This window comes from Platichthys flesus, chromosome 20 (genome assembly GCF_949316205.1).
Source record: "Platichthys flesus chromosome 20, fPlaFle2.1, whole genome shotgun sequence".
Taxonomy (NCBI): domain Eukaryota; kingdom Metazoa; phylum Chordata; class Actinopteri; order Pleuronectiformes; family Pleuronectidae; genus Platichthys; species Platichthys flesus.
In genome coordinates this window covers 1,499,938-1,518,065 of record NC_084964.1, presented here as the reverse complement: position 1 = coordinate 1,518,065, position 18,128 = coordinate 1,499,938, and the positions used below count along the sequence as shown (strand labels likewise).

Sequence of the window (18,128 nt, the reverse complement as noted above, 5' to 3'; positions counted from 1 at the left end):
TTCATGAGAAGTAAAACCTTCTTGTATGAAAACCACCTAGGTCTGAGATAATGATCAGATTACAGAATACATTTTACCTTTAATGTTTTTGAGCACAAGTTCCGTGAACAAAAACAACCTGAACCATGTTGTCCAATTATTTCGCAAGAAGATCAAACCAACGCTTGTCATTGGTTAGGGATTCAATCTCTTGCAGTTTTCCATTCTAGTTAGGCTAGATAATCTAGACAAATTGATGGGTTCAATATATATATAATTTTCTGATCAGACGTTGATTTTTGCTTGGTGTGTGTGAACTCTATGGAATGTATTTGCTCTGAAGTATCCTTTAATAAGGAGTCTTTTAAGCTAAGACTTTCATCTGCATGCTGGTGCTCAATTCCTAACCTTAAAATCTCCATAGCCCAACGTGGGGCTCGAACCCATGACCCTGAGATCAAGAGTCTCATGCTCTACCGAACTGAGCTAGCCGGGCTTCCTTCTTATAACTTCCCATCACAATAGAAATGTTAGAATGCAAGAAATATGTTTCATGAGAAGTAAAACCCTCTTGTATGAAAACAACCTAGGTCTGAGATAATGATCAGATTACAGAATAAGTTTTACCTTTAATGTTTTCAGCACAAGTTCCGTCAACAAAAACCGCCTGAACCATGTTGTCCAATTCTTTCGCAAGAAGATCAAACACACGCTTGTCATTGGTTAGGGATTCAATCTCTTGCAGTTTTCCATTCTAGTTAAGCTAGATAATCTAGACAAATTGATGGGTTCAATATATATATAATTTTCTGATCAGACGTTGATGTTTGCTTGGTGTGTGTGAACTCTATGGAATGTATTTGCTCTGAAGTATCCTTTAATAAGGAGTCTTTTAAGCTAAGACTTTCATCTGCATGCTGGTGCTCAATTCCTAACCTTAAAATCTCCGTAGCCCAACGTGGGGCTCGAACCCACGACCCTGAGATTAAAAGTGTCTTGTTCTACCGAACTGAGCTGGAGCTTCTTCCAAATAACTTCCCATCACAATAGAAATGTTAGAATGCAAGAAATATGTTTCATGAGAAGTAAAACCTTCTTGTATGAAAACAACCTAGGTCTGAGATAATGATGAGATTACCAAATAAGTTTTACCTTTAATATTTTTGAGCACAAGTTACGTAAACAAAAACCGCCTGAACCATGTTGTCCAATTCTTTCGCAAGAAGATCAAACACACGCTTGTCATTGGTTAGGGATTCAATCTCTTGCAGTTTTCCATTCTAGTTAAGCTAGATAATCTAGACAAATTGATGGGTTCAATATATATATAATTTTCTGATCAGACGTTGATGTTTGCTTGGTGTGTGTGAACTCTATGGAATGTATTTGCTCTGAAGTATCCTTTAATAAGGAGTCTTTTAAGATAAGACTCTGATCTGCATGCTGGTGCTCAATTCCTAACCTTAAAATCTCCGTAGCCCAACGTGGGGCTCGAACCCACGACCCTGAGATTAAAAGTGTCTTGTTCTACCGAACTGAGCTGGAGCTTCTTCCAAATAACTTCCCATCACAATAGAAATGTTAGAATGCAAGAAATATGTTTCATGAGAAGTAAAACCTTCTTTTATGAAAACAACCTAGGTCTGAGATAATGATGAGATTACAGAATAAGTTTTACATTTAATATTTTTGAGCACAAGTTCTGTGAACAAAAACCGCCTGAACCATGTTGTCCAATTCTTTCGCAAGAAGATCAAACACACGCTTGTCATTGGTTAGGGATTCAATCTCTTGCAGTTTTCCATTCTAGTTAAACTAGATAATCTAGACAAATTGATGGGTTCAATATATATATCATTTTCTGATCAGACGTTGATGTTTGCTTGGTGTGTGTGAACTCTATGGAATGTATTTGCTCTGAAGTATCCTTTAATAAGGAGTCTTTTAAGCTAAGACTTTCATCTGCATGCTGGTGCTCAATTCCTAACCTTAAAATCTCCGTAGCCCAACGTGGGGCTCGAACCCACGACCCTGAGATTAAAAGTGTCTTGTTCTACCGAACTGAGCTGGAGCTTCTTCCAAATAACTTCCCATCACAATAGAAATGTTAGAATGCAAGAAATATGTTTCATGAGAAGTAAAACCTTCTTGTATGAAAACAACCTAGGTCTGAGATAATGATGAGATTACAGAATAAGTTTTACATTTAATATTTTTGAGCACAAGTTCTGTGAACAAAAACCGCCTGAACCATGTTGTCCAATTCTTTCGCAAGAAGATCAAACACACGCTTGTCATTGGTTAGGGATTCAATCTCTTGCAGTTTTCCATTCTAGTTAAGCTAGATAATCTAGACAAATTGATGGGTTCAATATATATATAATTTTCTTTTCAGACGTTGATGTTTGCTTGGTGTGTGTGAACTCTATGGAATGTATTTGCTCTGAAGTATCCTTTAATAAGGAGTCTTTTAAGCTAAGACTTTCATCTGCATGCTGGTGCTCAATTCCTAACCTTAAAATCTCCATAGCTCAACGTGGGGCTCGAACCCACGACCCTGAGATTAAGAGTGTCATGCTCTATCGAACTGAGCTGGCGCTTCTTCCAAATAACTTCCCATCATAATAGAAATGTTAGAATGCAAGAAATATGTTTCAGGGGAAGTAAAACCCTCTTGTATGAAAACAACCTAGGTCTGAGATAATGATGAGATTACCGAATAAGTTTTACCTTTAATATTTTTGAGCACAAGTTACGTAAACAAAAACCGCCTGAACCATGTTGTCCAATTCTTTCGCAAGAAGATCAAACACACGCTTGTCATTGGTTAGGGATTCAATCTCTTGCTGTTTTCCATTCTAGTTAAGCTAGATAATCTAGACAAATTGATGGGTTCAATATATATATATAATTTTCTGATCAGACGTTGATGTTTGCTTGGTGTGTGTGAACTCCATGGAATGTATTTGATCTGAAGTATCCTTTAATAAGGAGTCTTTTAAGAAAAGACTTTGATCTGCATGCTGGTGCTGAATTCCTAACATTATCTCCATAGCCCAACGTGGGGCTCGAACCCACGACCCTGCGATTAAGAGTCTCATGCTCTACCGAACTGAGCTAGCCGGGCTTCTTCCTTATAACTTCCAATCACAATAGAAATGTTAGAATGCAAGAAATATGTTTCATGAGAAGTAAAACCTTCTTGTATGAAAACCACCTAGGTCTGAGATAATGATCAGATTACAGAATACATTTTACCTTTAATGTTTTTGAGCACAAGTTCCGTGAACAAAAACAACCTGAACCATGTTGTCCAATTATTTCGCAAGAAGATCAAACCAACGCTTGTCATTGGTTAGGGATTCAATCTCTTGCAGTTTTCCATTCTAGTTAGGCTAGATAATCTAGACAAATTGATGGGTTCAATATATATATAATTTTCTGATCAGACGTTGATTTTTGCTTGGTGTGTGTGAACTCTATGGAATGTATTTGCTCTGAAGTATCCTTTAATAAGGAGTCTTTTAAGCTAAGACTTTCATCTGCATGCTGGTGCTCAATTCCTAACCTTAAAATCTCCATAGCCCAACGTGGGGCTCGAACCCATGACCCTGAGATCAAGAGTCTCATGCTCTACCGAACTGAGCTAGCCGGGCTTCCTTCTTATAACTTCCCATCACAATAGAAATGTTAGAATGCAAGAAATATGTTTCATGAGAAGTAAAACCCTCTTGTATGAAAACAACCTAGGTCTGAGATAATGATCAGATTACAGAATAAGTTTTACCTTTAATGTTTTCAGCACAAGTTCCGTCAACAAAAACCGCCTGAACCATGTTGTCCAATTCTTTCGCAAGAAGATCAAACACACGCTTGTCATTGGTTAGGGATTCAATCTCTTGCAGTTTTCCATTCTAGTTAAGCTAGATAATCTAGACAAATTGATGGGTTCAATATATATATAATTTTCTGATCAGACGTTGATGTTTGCTTGGTGTGTGTGAACTCTATGGAATGTATTTGCTCTGAAGTATCCTTTAATAAGGAGTCTTTTAAGCTAAGACTTTCATCTGCATGCTGGTGCTCAATTCCTAACCTTAAAATCTCCGTAGCCCAACGTGGGGCTCGAACCCACGACCCTGAGATTAAAAGTGTCTTGTTCTACCGAACTGAGCTGGAGCTTCTTCCAAATAACTTCCCATCACAATAGAAATGTTAGAATGCAAGAAATATGTTTCATGAGAAGTAAAACCTTCTTGTATGAAAACAACCTAGGTCTGAGATAATGATGAGATTACCAAATAAGTTTTACCTTTAATATTTTTGAGCACAAGTTACGTAAACAAAAACCGCCTGAACCATGTTGTCCAATTCTTTCGCAAGAAGATCAAACACACGCTTGTCATTGGTTAGGGATTCAATCTCTTGCAGTTTTCCATTCTAGTTAAGCTAGATAATCTAGACAAATTGATGGGTTCAATATATATATAATTTTCTGATCAGACGTTGATGTTTGCTTGGTGTGTGTGAACTCTATGGAATGTATTTGCTCTGAAGTATCCTTTAATAAGGAGTCTTTTAAGATAAGACTCTGATCTGCATGCTGGTGCTCAATTCCTAACCTTAAAATCTCCATAGCCCAACGTGGGGCTCGAACCCACGACCCTGAGATCAAGAGTCTCATGCTCTACCCAACTGAGCTAGCCGGGCTTCTTCCCCATAACTTTCCATCACAATAGAAATGTTAGAATGCAAGAAATATGTTTCATGAGAAGTAAAACCCTCTTGTATGAAAACAACCTAGGTCTGAGATAATGATGAGATTACAGAATAAGTTTTTTCTTTAATGTTTTCAGCACAAGTTCCGTGAACAAAAACCGCCTGAACCATGTTGTCCAATTCTTTCGCAAGAAGATCAAACACACGCTTGTCATTGGTTAGGGATTCAATCTCTTAAAGTTTTCCATTCTAGTTTAGCTATATAATCTAGACAAATTGATGGGTTTAATATATATATAATATTCTGATCAGCTGTTGATGTTTGCTTGGTGTGTGTGAACTCTATGGAATGTATTTGCTCTGAAGTATCCTTTAATAAGGAGTGTTTTAAGCTAAGACTTTGATCTGCATGCTGGTGCTCAATTCCGAATCTCAAAAGCTCCTTAGCCCAACGTGGGGCTCGAACCCACGACCCTGAGATTAAAAGTGTCACGCTCTACTGAACTGAGCTAGCCGGGCTTCTTCCTTATAACTTCCAATCACAATAGAAATGTTAGAATGCAAGAAATATGTTTCATGAGAAGTAAAACCGTCTTGTATGAAAACAACCTAGGTCTGAGATAATGATCAGATTACAGAATACATTTTACCTTTAATGTTTTTGAGCACAAGTTCCGTGAACAAAAACAACCTGAACCATGTTGTCCAATTATTTCGCAAGAAGATCAAACCAACGCTTGTCATTGGTTAGGGATTCAATCTCTTGCAGTTTTCCATTCTAGTTAGGCTAGATAATCTAGACAAATTGATGGGTTCAATATATATATAATTTTCTGATCAGACGTTGATGTTTGCTTGGTGTGTGTGAACTCTATGGAATGTATTTGCTCTGAAGTATCCTTTAATAAGGAGTCTTTTAAGCTAAGACTTTGATCTGCATGCTGGTGCTCAATTCCGAATCTCAAAAGATCCATACCCCAACGTGGGGCTCGAACCCACGACACTGAGATCAAGAGTCTCATGCTCTACCCAACTGAGCTAGCTGGGCTTCTTCCTCATACCTTTCCATCACAATAGAAATGTTAGAATGCAAGAAATATGTTTCATGAGAAGTAAAACCCTCTTGAATGAAAACAACCTAGGTCTGAGATAATGATCAGATTACAGAATAAGTTTTACCTTTAATGTTTTCAGCACAAGTTCCGTGAACAAAAACACCCTGAACCATGTTGTCCATTTCTTTCGCAAGAAGACCAAACCAACGCTTGTCATTGGTTAGGGATTCAATCTCTTGCAGTTATCCATTCTAGTTAAGCTAGATAATCTAGACAAATTGATGGGTTCAGTATATATATAATTTTCTGATCAGACGTTGATGTTTGCTTGGTGTGTGTGAACTCTATGGAATGTATTTGCTCTGAAGTATCCTTTAATAAGGAGTCTTTTAAGATAAGACTTTGATCTGCATGCTGGTGCAGAATTCCTAACCTTAAAAGCTCCTTAGCCCAACGTGGGGCTCGAACCCACGACCCTGAGATTAAAAGTGTCATGCTCTACCGAACTGAGCTGGCGCTTCTTCCAAATAACTTCCCATCACAATAGAAATGTTACAATGCAAGAAATATGTTTCATGAGAAGTAAAACCCTCTTGTATGAAAACAACCTAGGTCTGAGATAATGATCAGTTTACAGAATACATTTTACCTTTAATGTTTTCAGCACAAGTTCCGTGAACAAAAACACCATGAACCATGTTGTCCAATTATTTCGCAAGAAGATCAAACCGACGCTTGTCATTGGTTAGGGATTCAATCTCTTGCAGTTTTCCATTCTAGTTAAACTAGATAATCTAGACAAATTGATGGGTTCAATATATATATAATTTTCTGATCAGACGTTGATGTTTGCTTGGTGTGTGTGAACTCTATGGAATGTATTTGCTCTGAAGTATCCTTTAATAAGGAGTCTTTTAAGCTAAGACTTTCATCTGCATGCTGGTGCTCAATTCCTAACCTTAAAATCTCCATAGCTCAACGTGGGGCTCGAACCCACGACCCTGAGATTAAGAGTGTCATGCTCTACCGAACTGAGCTGGCTCTTCTTCCAAATAACTTCCCATCACAATAGAAATGTTAGAATGCAAGAAATATGTTTCATGAGAAGTAAAATCTTCTTGTATGAAAACAACCTAGGTCTGAGATAATGATGAGATTACAGAATAAGTTTTACATTTAATATTTTTGAGCACAAGTTCCGTGAACAAAAACCGCCTGAACCATGTTGTCCAATTCTTTCGCAAGAAGATCAAACACACGCTTATCATTGGTTAGGGATTCAATCTCTTACAGTTTTCCATTCTAGTTTAGCTATATAATCTAGACAAATTGATGGGTTTAATATATATATAATATTCTGATCAGCCGTTGATGTTTGCTTGGTGTGTGTGAACTCTATGGAATGTATTTGCTCTGAAGTTTCCTTTAATAAGGAGTCTTTTAGGCTAAGACTTTCATCTGCATGCTGGTGCTCAATTCCTAACCTTAAAATCTCCATAGCTCAACGTGGGGCTCGAACCCACGACCCTGAGATTAAGAGTGTCATGCTCTATCGAACTGAGCTGGCGCTTTTTCCAAATAACTTCCCATCATAATAGAAATGTTAGAATGCAAGAAATATGTTTCATGAGAAGTAAAACCGTCTTGTATGAAAACAACCTAGGTCTGAGATAATGATCAGATTACAGAATAAGTTTTACCTTTAATGTTTTCAGCACAAGTTCCGTCAACAAAAACCGCCTGAACCATGTTGTCCAATTCTTTCGCAAGAAGATCAAACACATGCTTGTCATTGGTTAGGGATTCAATCTCTTGCAGTTTTCCATTCTAGTTAGGCTAGATAATCTAGACAAATTGATGGGTTCAATATATATATAATTATCTGATCAGACGTTGATGTTTTCTTGGTGTGTGTGAACTCTATGGAATGTATTTGCTCTGAAGTATCCTTTAATAAGGAGTCTTTTAAGCTAAGACTTTCATCTGCATGCTGGTGCTCAATTCCTAACCTTAAAATCTCCATAGCTCAACGTGGGGCTCGAACCCACGACCCTGAGATTAAGAGTGTCATGCTCTATCGAACTGAGCTGGCGCTTTTTCCAAATAACTTCCCATCATAATAGAAATGTTAGAATGCAAGAAATATGTTTCATGAGAAGTAAAACCCTCTTGTATGAAAACAACCTAGGTCTGAGATAATGATGAGATTACCGAATAAGTTTTACCTTTAATATTTTTGAGCACAAGTTACGTAAACAAAAACCGCCTGAACCATGTTGTCCAATTCTTTCGCAAGAAGATCAAACACACGCTTGTCATTGGTTAGGGATTCAATCTCTTGCTGTTTTCCATTCAAGTTAAGCTAGATAATCTAGACAAATTGATGGGTTCAATATATATATAATTTTCTGATCAGACGTTGATGTTTGCTTGGTGTGTGTGAACTCTATGGAATGTATTTGCTCTGAAGTATCCTTTAATAAGGAGTCTTTTAAGCTAAGACTTTCATCTGCATGCTGGTGCTCAATTCCTAACCTTAAAATCTCCGTAGCCCAACGTGGGGCTCGAACCCACGACCCTGAGATTAAAAGTGTCTTGTTCTACCGAACTGAGCTGGAGCTTCTTCCAAATAACTTCCCATCACAATAGAAATGTTAGAATGCAAGAAATATGTTTCATGAGAAGTAAAACCTTCTTGTATGAAAACAACCTAGGTCTGAGATAATGATGAGATTACAGAATAAGTTTTACATTTAATATTTTTGAGCACAAGTTCTGTGAACAAAAACCGCCTGAACCATGTTGTCCAATTCTTTCGCAAGAAGATCAAACACACGCTTGTCATTGGTTAGGGATTCAATCTCTTGCAGTTTTCCATTCTAGTTAAGCTAGATAATCTAGACAAATTGATGGGTTCAATATATATATAATTTTCTGATCAGACGTTGATGTTTGCTTGGTGTGTGTGAACTCTATGGAATGTATTTGCTCTGAAGTATCCTTTAATAAGGAGTCTTTTAAGCTAAGACTTTCATCTGCATGCTAGTGCTCAATTCCTAACCTTAAAATCTCCATAGCTCAACGTGGGGCTCGAACCCACGACCCTGAGATTAAGAGTGTCATGCTCTATCGAACTGAGCTGGCGCTTCTTCCAAATAACTTCCCATCATAATAGAAATGTTAGAATGCAAGAAATATGTTTCAGGGGAAGTAAAACCCTCTTGTATGAAAACAACCTAGGTCTGAGATAATGATGAGATTACCGAATAAGTTTTACCTTTAATATTTTTGAGCACAAGTTACGTAAACAAAAACCGCCTGAACCATGTTGTCCAATTCTTTCGCAAGAAGATCAAACACACGCTTGTCATTGGTTAGGGATTCAATCTCTTGCTGTTTTCCATTCTAGTTAAGCTAGATAATCTAGACAAATTGATGGGTTCAATATATATATATAATTTTCTGATCAGACGTTGATGTTTGCTTGGTGTGTGTGAACTCCATGGAATGTATTTGATCTGAAGTATCCTTTAATAAGGAGTCTTTTAAGAAAAGACTTTGATCTGCATGCTGGTGCTGAATTCCTAACATTATCTCCATAGCCCAACGTGGGGCTCGAACCCACGACCCTGAGATTAAGAGTCTCATGCTCTACCGAACTGAGCTAGCCGGGCTTCTTCCTTATAACTTCCAATCACAATAGAAATGTTAGAATGCAAGAAATATGTTTCATGAGAAGTAAAACCTTCTTGTATGAAAACCACCTAGGTCTGAGATAATGATCAGATTACAGAATACATTTTACCTTTAATGTTTTTGAGCACAAGTTCCGTGAACAAAAACAACCTGAACCATGTTGTCCAATTATTTCGCAAGAAGATCAAACCAACGCTTGTCATTGGTTAGGGATTCAATCTCTTGCAGTTTTCCATTCTAGTTAGGCTAGATAATCTAGACAAATTGATGGGTTCAATATATATATAATTTTCTGATCAGACGTTGATTTTTGCTTGGTGTGTGTGAACTCTATGGAATGTATTTGCTCTGAAGTATCCTTTAATAAGGAGTCTTTTAAGCTAAGACTTTCATCTGCATGCTGGTGCTCAATTCCTAACCTTAAAATCTCCATAGCCCAACGTGGGGCTCGAACCCATGACCCTGAGATCAAGAGTCTCATGCTCTACCGAACTGAGCTAGCCGGGCTTCCTTCTTATAACTTCCCATCACAATAGAAATGTTAGAATGCAAGAAATATGTTTCATGAGAAGTAAAACCCTCTTGTATGAAAACAACCTAGGTCTGAGATAATGATCAGATTACAGAATAAGTTTTACCTTTAATGTTTTCAGCACAAGTTCCGTCAACAAAAACCGCCTGAACCATGTTGTCCAATTCTTTCGCAAGAAGATCAAACACACGCTTGTCATTGGTTAGGGATTCAATCTCTTGCAGTTTTCCATTCTAGTTAAGCTAGATAATCTAGACAAATTGATGGGTTCAATATATATATAATTTTCTGATCAGACGTTGATGTTTGCTTGGTGTGTGTGAACTCTATGGAATGTATTTGCTCTGAAGTATCCTTTAATAAGGAGTCTTTTAAGCTAAGACTTTCATCTGCATGCTGGTGCTCAATTCCTAACCTTAAAATCTCCGTAGCCCAACGTGGGGCTCGAACCCACGACCCTGAGATTAAAAGTGTCTTGTTCTACCGAACTGAGCTGGAGCTTCTTCCAAATAACTTCCCATCACAATAGAAATGTTAGAATGCAAGAAATATGTTTCATGAGAAGTAAAACCTTCTTGTATGAAAACAACCTAGGTCTGAGATAATGATGAGATTACCAAATAAGTTTTACCTTTAATATTTTTGAGCACAAGTTACGTAAACAAAAACCGCCTGAACCATGTTGTCCAATTCTTTCGCAAGAAGATCAAACACACGCTTGTCATTGGTTAGGGATTCAATCTCTTGCAGTTTTCCATTCTAGTTAAGCTAGATAATCTAGACAAATTGATGGGTTCAATATATATATAATTTTCTGATCAGACGTTGATGTTTGCTTGGTGTGTGTGAACTCTATGGAATGTGTTTGCTCTGAAGTATCCTTTAATAAGGAGTCTTTTAAGATAAGACTCTGATCTGCATGCTGGTGCTCAATTCCTAACCTTAAAATCTCCATAGCCCAACGTGGGGCTCGAACCCACGACCCTGAGATCAAGAGTCTCATGCTCTACCCAACTGAGCTAGCCGGGCTTCTTCCCCATAACTTTCCATCACAATAGAAATGTTAGAATGCAAGAAATATGTTTCATGAGAAGTAAAACCCTCTTGTATGAAAACAACCTAGGTCTGAGATAATGATGAGATTACAGAATAAGTTTTTTCTTTAATGTTTTCAGCACAAGTTCCGTGAACAAAAACCGCCTGAACCATGTTGTCCAATTCTTTCGCAAGAAGATCAAACACACGCTTGTCATTGGTTAGGGATTCAATCTCTTAAAGTTTTCCATTCTAGTTTAGCTATATAATCTAGACAAATTGATGGGTTTAATATATATATAATATTCTGATCAGCCGTTGATGTTTGCTTGGTGTGTGTGAACTCTATGGAATGTATTTGCTCTGAAGTATCCTTTAATAAGGAGTGTTTTAAGCTAAGACTTTGATCTGCATGCTGGTGCTCAATTCCGAATCTCAAAAGCTCCTTAGCCCAACGTGGGGCTCGAACCCACGACCCTGAGATTAAAAGTGTCACGCTCTACTGAACTGAGCTAGCCGGGCTTCTTCCTTATAACTTCCAATCACAATAGAAATGTTAGAATGCAAGAAATATGTTTCATGAGAAGTAAAACCGTCTTGTATGAAAACAACCTAGGTCTGAGATAATGATCAGATTACAGAATACATTTTACCTTTAATGTTTTTGAGCACAAGTTCCGTGAACAAAAACAACCTGAACCATGTTGTCCAATTATTTCGCAAGAAGATCAAACCAACGCTTGTCATTGGTTAGGGATTCAATCTCTTGCAGTTTTCCATTCTAGTTAGGCTAGATAATCTAGACAAATTGATGGGTTCAATATATATATAATTTTCTGATCAGACGTTGATGTTTGCTTGGTGTGTGTGAACTCTATGGAATGTATTTGCTCTGAAGTATCCTTTAATAAGGAGTCTTTTAAGCTAAGACTTTGATCTGCATGCTGGTGCTCAATTCCGAATCTCAAAAGATCCATACCCCAACGTGGGGCTCGAACCCACGACACTGAGATCAAGAGTCTCATGCTCTACCCAACTGAGCTAGCTGGGCTTCTTCCTCATACCTTTCCATCACAATAGAAATGTTAGAATGCAAGAAATATGTTTCATGAGAAGTAAAACCCTCTTGAATGAAAACAACCTAGGTCTGAGATAATGATCAGATTACAGAAAAAGTTTTACCTTTAATGTTTTCAGCACAAGTTCCGTGAACAAAAACACCCTGAACCATGTTGTCCATTTCTTTCGCAAGAAGACCAAACCAACGCTTGTCATTGGTTAGGGATTCAATCTCTTGCAGTTATCCATTCTAGTTAAGCTAGATAATCTAGACAAATTGATGGGTTCAGTATATATATAATTTTCTGATCAGACGTTGATGTTTGCTTGGTGTGTGTGAACTCTATGGAATGTATTTGCTCTGAAGTATCCTTTAATAAGGAGTCTTTTAAGATAAGACTTTGATCTGCATGCTGGTGCAGAATTCCTAACCTTAAAAGCTCCTTAGCCCAACGTGGGGCTCGAACCCACGACCCTGAGATTAAAAGTGTCATGCTCTACCGAACTGAGCTGGCGCTTCTTCCAAATAACTTCCCATCACAATAGAAATGTTACAATGCAAGAAATATGTTTCATGAGAAGTAAAACCCTCTTGTATGAAAACAACCTAGGTCTGAGATAATGATCAGTTTACAGAATACATTTTACCTTTAATGTTTTCAGCACAAGTTCCGTGAACAAAAACACCATGAACCATGTTGTCCAATTATTTCGCAAGAAGATCAAACCGACGCTTGTCATTGGTTAGGAATTCAATCTCTTGCAGTTTTCCATTCTAGTTAAACTAGATAATCTAGACAAATTGATGGGTTCAATATATATATAATTTTCTGATCAGACGTTGATGTTTGCTTGGTGTGTGTGAACACTATGGAATGTATTTTCTCTGAAGTATTCTTTAATAAGGAGTCTTTTAAGCTAAGACTTTGATCTGCATGCTGGTGCTCAATTCCTAACCTTACAATCTCCACAGCCCAACGTGGGGCTCGAACCCACGACCCTTAGATTAAGAATCTCATGCTCTACCAACTGAGCTAGCCGGGCTTCTTCCTTATAACTTCCCATCACAATAGAAATGTTACAATGCAAGAAATATGTTTCATGAGAAGTAAAACCTTCTTGTATGAAAACAACCTAGGTCTGAGATAATGATGAGATTACAGAATAAGTTTTACATTTAATATTTTTGAGCACAAGTTCCGTGAACAAAAACCGCCTGAACCATGTTGTCCAATTCTTTCGCAAGAAGATCAAACACACGCTTGTCATTGGTTAGGGATTCAATCTCTTACAGTTTTCCATTCTAGTTTAGCTATATAATCTAGACAAATTAATGGGTTTAATATATATATAATATTCTGATCAGCCGTTGATGTTTGCTTGGTGTGTGTGAACTCTATGGAATGTATTTGCCCTGAAGTTTCCTTTAATAAGGAGTGTTTTAAGCTAAGACTTTGATCTGCATGCTGGTGCTCAATTCCGAATCTCAAAAGCTCCTTAGCCCAACGTGGGGCTCGAACCCACGACCCTGAGATTAAGAGTCTCATGCTCTACCGAACTGAGCTAGCCGGGCTTCTTCCTTATTACTTCCCATCACAATAGAAATGTTAGAATGCAAGAAATATGTTTCATGAGAAGTAAAACCTTCTTGTATGAAAACAACCTAGGTCTGAGATAATGATGAGATTACAGAATAAGTTTTACATTTAATATTTTTGATCACAAGTTCCGTGAACAAAAACCGCCTGAACCATGTTGTCCAATTCTTTCGCAAGAAGATCAAACACACGCTTGTCATTGGTTAGGGATTCAATCTCTTGCAGTTTTCCATTCTAGTTAAGCTAGATAATCTAGACAAATTGATGGGTTCAATATATATATAATTTTCTGATCAGACGTTGATGTTTGCTTGGTGTGTGTGAACTCTATGGAATGTATTTGCTCTGAAGTATCCTTTAATAAGGAGTCTTTTAAGATAAGACTTTGATCTGCATGCTGGTGCAGAATTCCTAACCTTAAAATCTCCATAGCCCAACGTGGGGCTCGAACCCACGACCCTGAGATTAAAAGTGTCATGCTCTACCGAACTGAGCTGGCGCTTCTTCCAAATAACTTCCCATCACAATAGAAATGTTACAATGCAAGAAATATGTTTCATGAGCAGTAAAACCCTCTTGTATGAAAACAACCTAGGTCTGAGATAATGATCAGATTACAGAATACATTTTACCTTTAATGTTTTTGAGCACAAGTTCCGTGAACAAAAACAACCTGAACCATGTTGTCCAATTATTTCGCAAGAAGATCAAACCAACGCTTGTCATTGGTTAGGGATTCAATCTCTTGCAGTTTTCCATTCTAGTTTAGCTATATAATCTAGACAAATTGATGGGTTTAAAATATATCATTTTCTGATCAGACGTTGATGTTTGCTTGGTGTGTGTGAACTCTATGGAATGTATTTGCTCTGAAGTATCCTTTAATAAGGAGTCTTTTAAGCTAAGACTTTCATCTGCATGCTGGTGCTCAATTCCGAATCTCAAAAGCTCCATAGCCCAACGTGGGGCTCGAACCCACGACCCTGAGATCAAGAGTCTCATGCTCTACCGAACTGAGCTGGCGCTTCTTCCAAATAACTTCCCATCACAATAGAAATGTTAGAATGCAAGATATATGTTTCATGAGAAGTAAAACCTTCTTGTATGAAAACAACCTAGGTCTGAGATAATGATGAGATTACAGAATAAGTTTTTCCTTTAATGTTTTCAGCACAAGTTCCGTGAACAAAAACCGCCTGAACCATGTTGTCCAATTCTTTCGCAAGATGAAACACACGCTTGTCATTGGTTAGGGATTCAATCTCTTGCAGTTTTCCATTCTAGTTAAGCTAGATAATCTAGACAAATTGATGGGTTCAATATATATAAATTTCTGATCAGACGTTGATGTTTGCTTGGTGTGTGTGAACTCTATGGAATGTATTTGCTCTGAAGTATCCTTTAATAAGGAGTCTTTTAAGATAAGACTTTGATCTGCATGCTGGTGCTGAATTCCTAACCTTAAAATCTCCATAGCCCAACGTGGGGCTCGAACCCACGACCCTGAGATTAAAAGTGTCATGCTCTACCGAACTGAGCTGGCGCTTCTTCCAAATAAATTCCCATCACAATAGAAATGTTAGAATGCAAGAAATATGTTTCATGAGAAGTAAAACCTTCTTGTATGAAAACAACCCAGGTCTGAGATAATGATGAGATTACAGAATAAGTTTTACATTTAATATTTTTGAGCACAAGTTCCGTGAACAAAAACCGCCTGAACCATGTTGTCCAATTCTTTCGCAAGAAGATCAAACACACGCTTGTCATTGGTTAGGGATTCAATCTCTTGCAGTTTCCATTCTAGTTAGGCTAGATAATCTAGACAAATTGATGGGTTCAATATATATATAATCTTCTGATCAGATGTTGATGTTTGCTTGGTGTGTGTGAACTCTATGGAATGTATTTGCTCTGAAGTATCCTTTAATAAGGAGTCTTTTAAGCTAAGACTTTCATCTGCATGCTGGTGCTCAATTCCTAACCTTAAAATCTCCGTAGCCCAACGTGGGGCTCGAACCCACGACCCTGAGATTAAAAGTGTCTTGCTCTACCGAACTGAGCTGGAGCTTCTTCCAAATAACTTCCCATCACAATAGAAATGTTAGAATGCAAGAAATATGTTTCATGAGAAGTAAAACCTTCTTGTATGAAAACAACCTAGGTCTGAGATAATGATGAGATTACAGAATAAGTTTTACATTTAATGTTTTTGAGCACAAGTTCCGTGAACAAAAACAACCTGAACCATGTTGTCCAATTATTTCGCAAGAAGATCAAACCAACGCTTGTCATTGGTTAGGGATTCAATCTCTTGCAGTTTCCATTCTAGTTAGGCTAGATAATCTAGACAAATTGATGGGTTCAATATATATATAATCTTCTGATCAGATGTTGATGTTTGCTTGGTGTGTGTGAACTCTATGGAATGTATTTGCTCTGAAGTATCCTTTAATAAGGAGTCTTTTAAGCTAAGACTTTCATCTGCATGCTGGTGCTCAATTCCTAACCTTAAAATCTCCGTAGCCCAACGTGGGGCTCGAACCCACGACCCTGAGATTAAAAGTGTCTTGCTCTACCGAACTGAGCTGGAGCTTCTTCCAAATAACTTCCCATCACAATAGAAATGTTAGAATGCAAGAAATATGTTTCATGAGAAGTAAAACATTCTTGTATGAAAACAACCTAGGTCTGAGATAATGATGAGATTACAGAATAAGTTTTACATTTAATATTTTTGATCACAAGTTCCGTGAACAAAAACCGCCTGAACCATGTTGTCCAATTCTTTCGCAAGATCAAACACACGCTTGTCATTGGTTAGGGATTCAATCTCTTGCAGTTTTCCATTCTAGTTAAACTAGATAATCTAGACAAATTGATGGGTTCAATATATATATAAATTTCTGATCAGACGTTGATGTTTGCTTGGTGTGTGTGAACTCTATGGAATGTATTTGCTCTGAAGTATCCTTTAATAAGGAGTCTTTTAAGATAAGACTTTGATCTGCATGCTGGTGCTGAATTCCTAACCTTAAAATCTCCATAGCCCAACGTGGGGCTCGAACCCACGACCCTGAGATTAAAAGTGTCATGCTCTACCGAACTGAGCTGGCGCTTCTTACAAATAAATTCCCATCACAATAGAAATGTTAGAATGCAAGAAATATGTTTCATGAGAAGTAAAACCTTCTTGTATGAAAACAACCCAGGTCTGAGATAATGATGAGATTACAGAATAAGTTTTACATTTAATATTTTTGAGCACAAGTTCCGTGAACAAAAACCGCCTGAACCATGTTGTCCAATTCTTTCGCAAGAAGATCAAACACACGCTTGTCATTGGTTAGGGATTCAATCTCTTGCAGTATTTCCATTCTAGTTTAGCTATATAATCTAGACAAATTGATGGGTTTAATATATATAATTTTCTGATCAGACGTTGATGTTTGCTTGGTGTGTGTGAACTCTATGGAATGTATTTGCTCTGAAGTATCCTTTAATAAGGAGTCTTTTAAGCTAAGACTTTGATCTGCATGCTGGTGCTCAATTCCGAAATCTCAAAAGCTCCATAGCCCAACGTGGGGCTCGAACCCACGACCCTGAGATCAAGAGTCTCATGCTCTACCTAACTGAGCTGGCGCTTCTTCCAAATAACTTCCCATCACAATAGAAATGTTAGAATGCAAGAAATATGTTTCATGAGAAGTAAAACCTTCTTGTATGAAAACAACCTAGGTCTGAGATAATGATGAGATTACAGAATAAGTTTTTCCTTTAATGTTTTCAGCACAAGTTCCGTGAACAAAAACCGCCTGAACCATGTTGTCTAATTCTTTCGCAAGAAGATCAAACACTCGCTTGTCATTGGTTAGGGATTCAATCTCTTGCAGTTTTCCATTCTAGTTAGGCTAGATAATCTAGACAAATTGATGGGTTCAATATATATATATCATTTTCTGATCAGACGTTGATGTTTGCTTGGTGTGTGTGAACTCTATGGAATGTATTTGCTCTGAAGTATCCTTTAATAAGGAGTCTTTTAAGATAAGACTTTGATCTGCATGCTGGTGCAGAATTCCTAACCTTAAAATCTCCATAGCCCAACGTGGGGCTCGAACCCACGACCCTGAGATTAAAAGTGTCATGCTCTACCGAACTGAGCTGGCGCTTCTTCCAAATAACTTCCCATCACAATAGAAATGTTAGAATGCAAGATATATGTTTCATGAGAAGTAAAATCTTCTTGTATGAAAACAACCTAGGTCTGAGATAATGATGAGATTACAGAATAAGTTTTACATTTAATATTTTTGAGCACAAGTTCCGTGAACAAAAACCGCCTGAACCATGTTGTCCAATTCTTTCGCAAGAAGATCAAACACACGCTTGTCATTGGTTAGGGATTCAATCTCTTGCAGTTTTCCATTCTAGTTTAGCTATATAATCTAGACA

General features: G+C 37.6%; 6 non-coding genes across 6 annotated transcripts; all 6 read right to left on the bottom strand.

The window, feature by feature from the left end:
• Positions 1 to 4,615: 4,615 nt before the first annotated feature.
• Positions 4,616 to 4,689, bottom strand: trnak-cuu (transfer RNA lysine (anticodon CUU)). Its single transcript has one exon. It is a non-coding gene; the product is annotated as a tRNA-Lys (tRNA).
• A 454-nt stretch (positions 4,690 to 5,143) lies between these two features.
• On the bottom strand, positions 5,144 to 5,217 carry trnak-uuu (transfer RNA lysine (anticodon UUU)). Its single transcript has one exon. It is a non-coding gene; the product is annotated as a tRNA-Lys (tRNA).
• Positions 5,218 to 9,353: 4,136 nt separating this feature from the next.
• On the bottom strand, positions 9,354 to 9,427 carry trnak-cuu (transfer RNA lysine (anticodon CUU)). The gene has a single exon. It is a non-coding gene; the product is annotated as a tRNA-Lys (tRNA).
• A 1,509-nt stretch (positions 9,428 to 10,936) lies between these two features.
• trnak-cuu (transfer RNA lysine (anticodon CUU)) lies at positions 10,937 to 11,010 on the bottom strand. Its single transcript has one exon. It is a non-coding gene; the product is annotated as a tRNA-Lys (tRNA).
• Positions 11,011 to 11,464: 454 nt separating this feature from the next.
• trnak-uuu (transfer RNA lysine (anticodon UUU)) lies at positions 11,465 to 11,538 on the bottom strand. The gene has a single exon. It is a non-coding gene; the product is annotated as a tRNA-Lys (tRNA).
• A 2,036-nt stretch (positions 11,539 to 13,574) lies between these two features.
• On the bottom strand, positions 13,575 to 13,648 carry trnak-cuu (transfer RNA lysine (anticodon CUU)). Its single transcript has one exon. It is a non-coding gene; the product is annotated as a tRNA-Lys (tRNA).
• Positions 13,649 to 18,128: the final 4,480 nt, after the last annotated feature.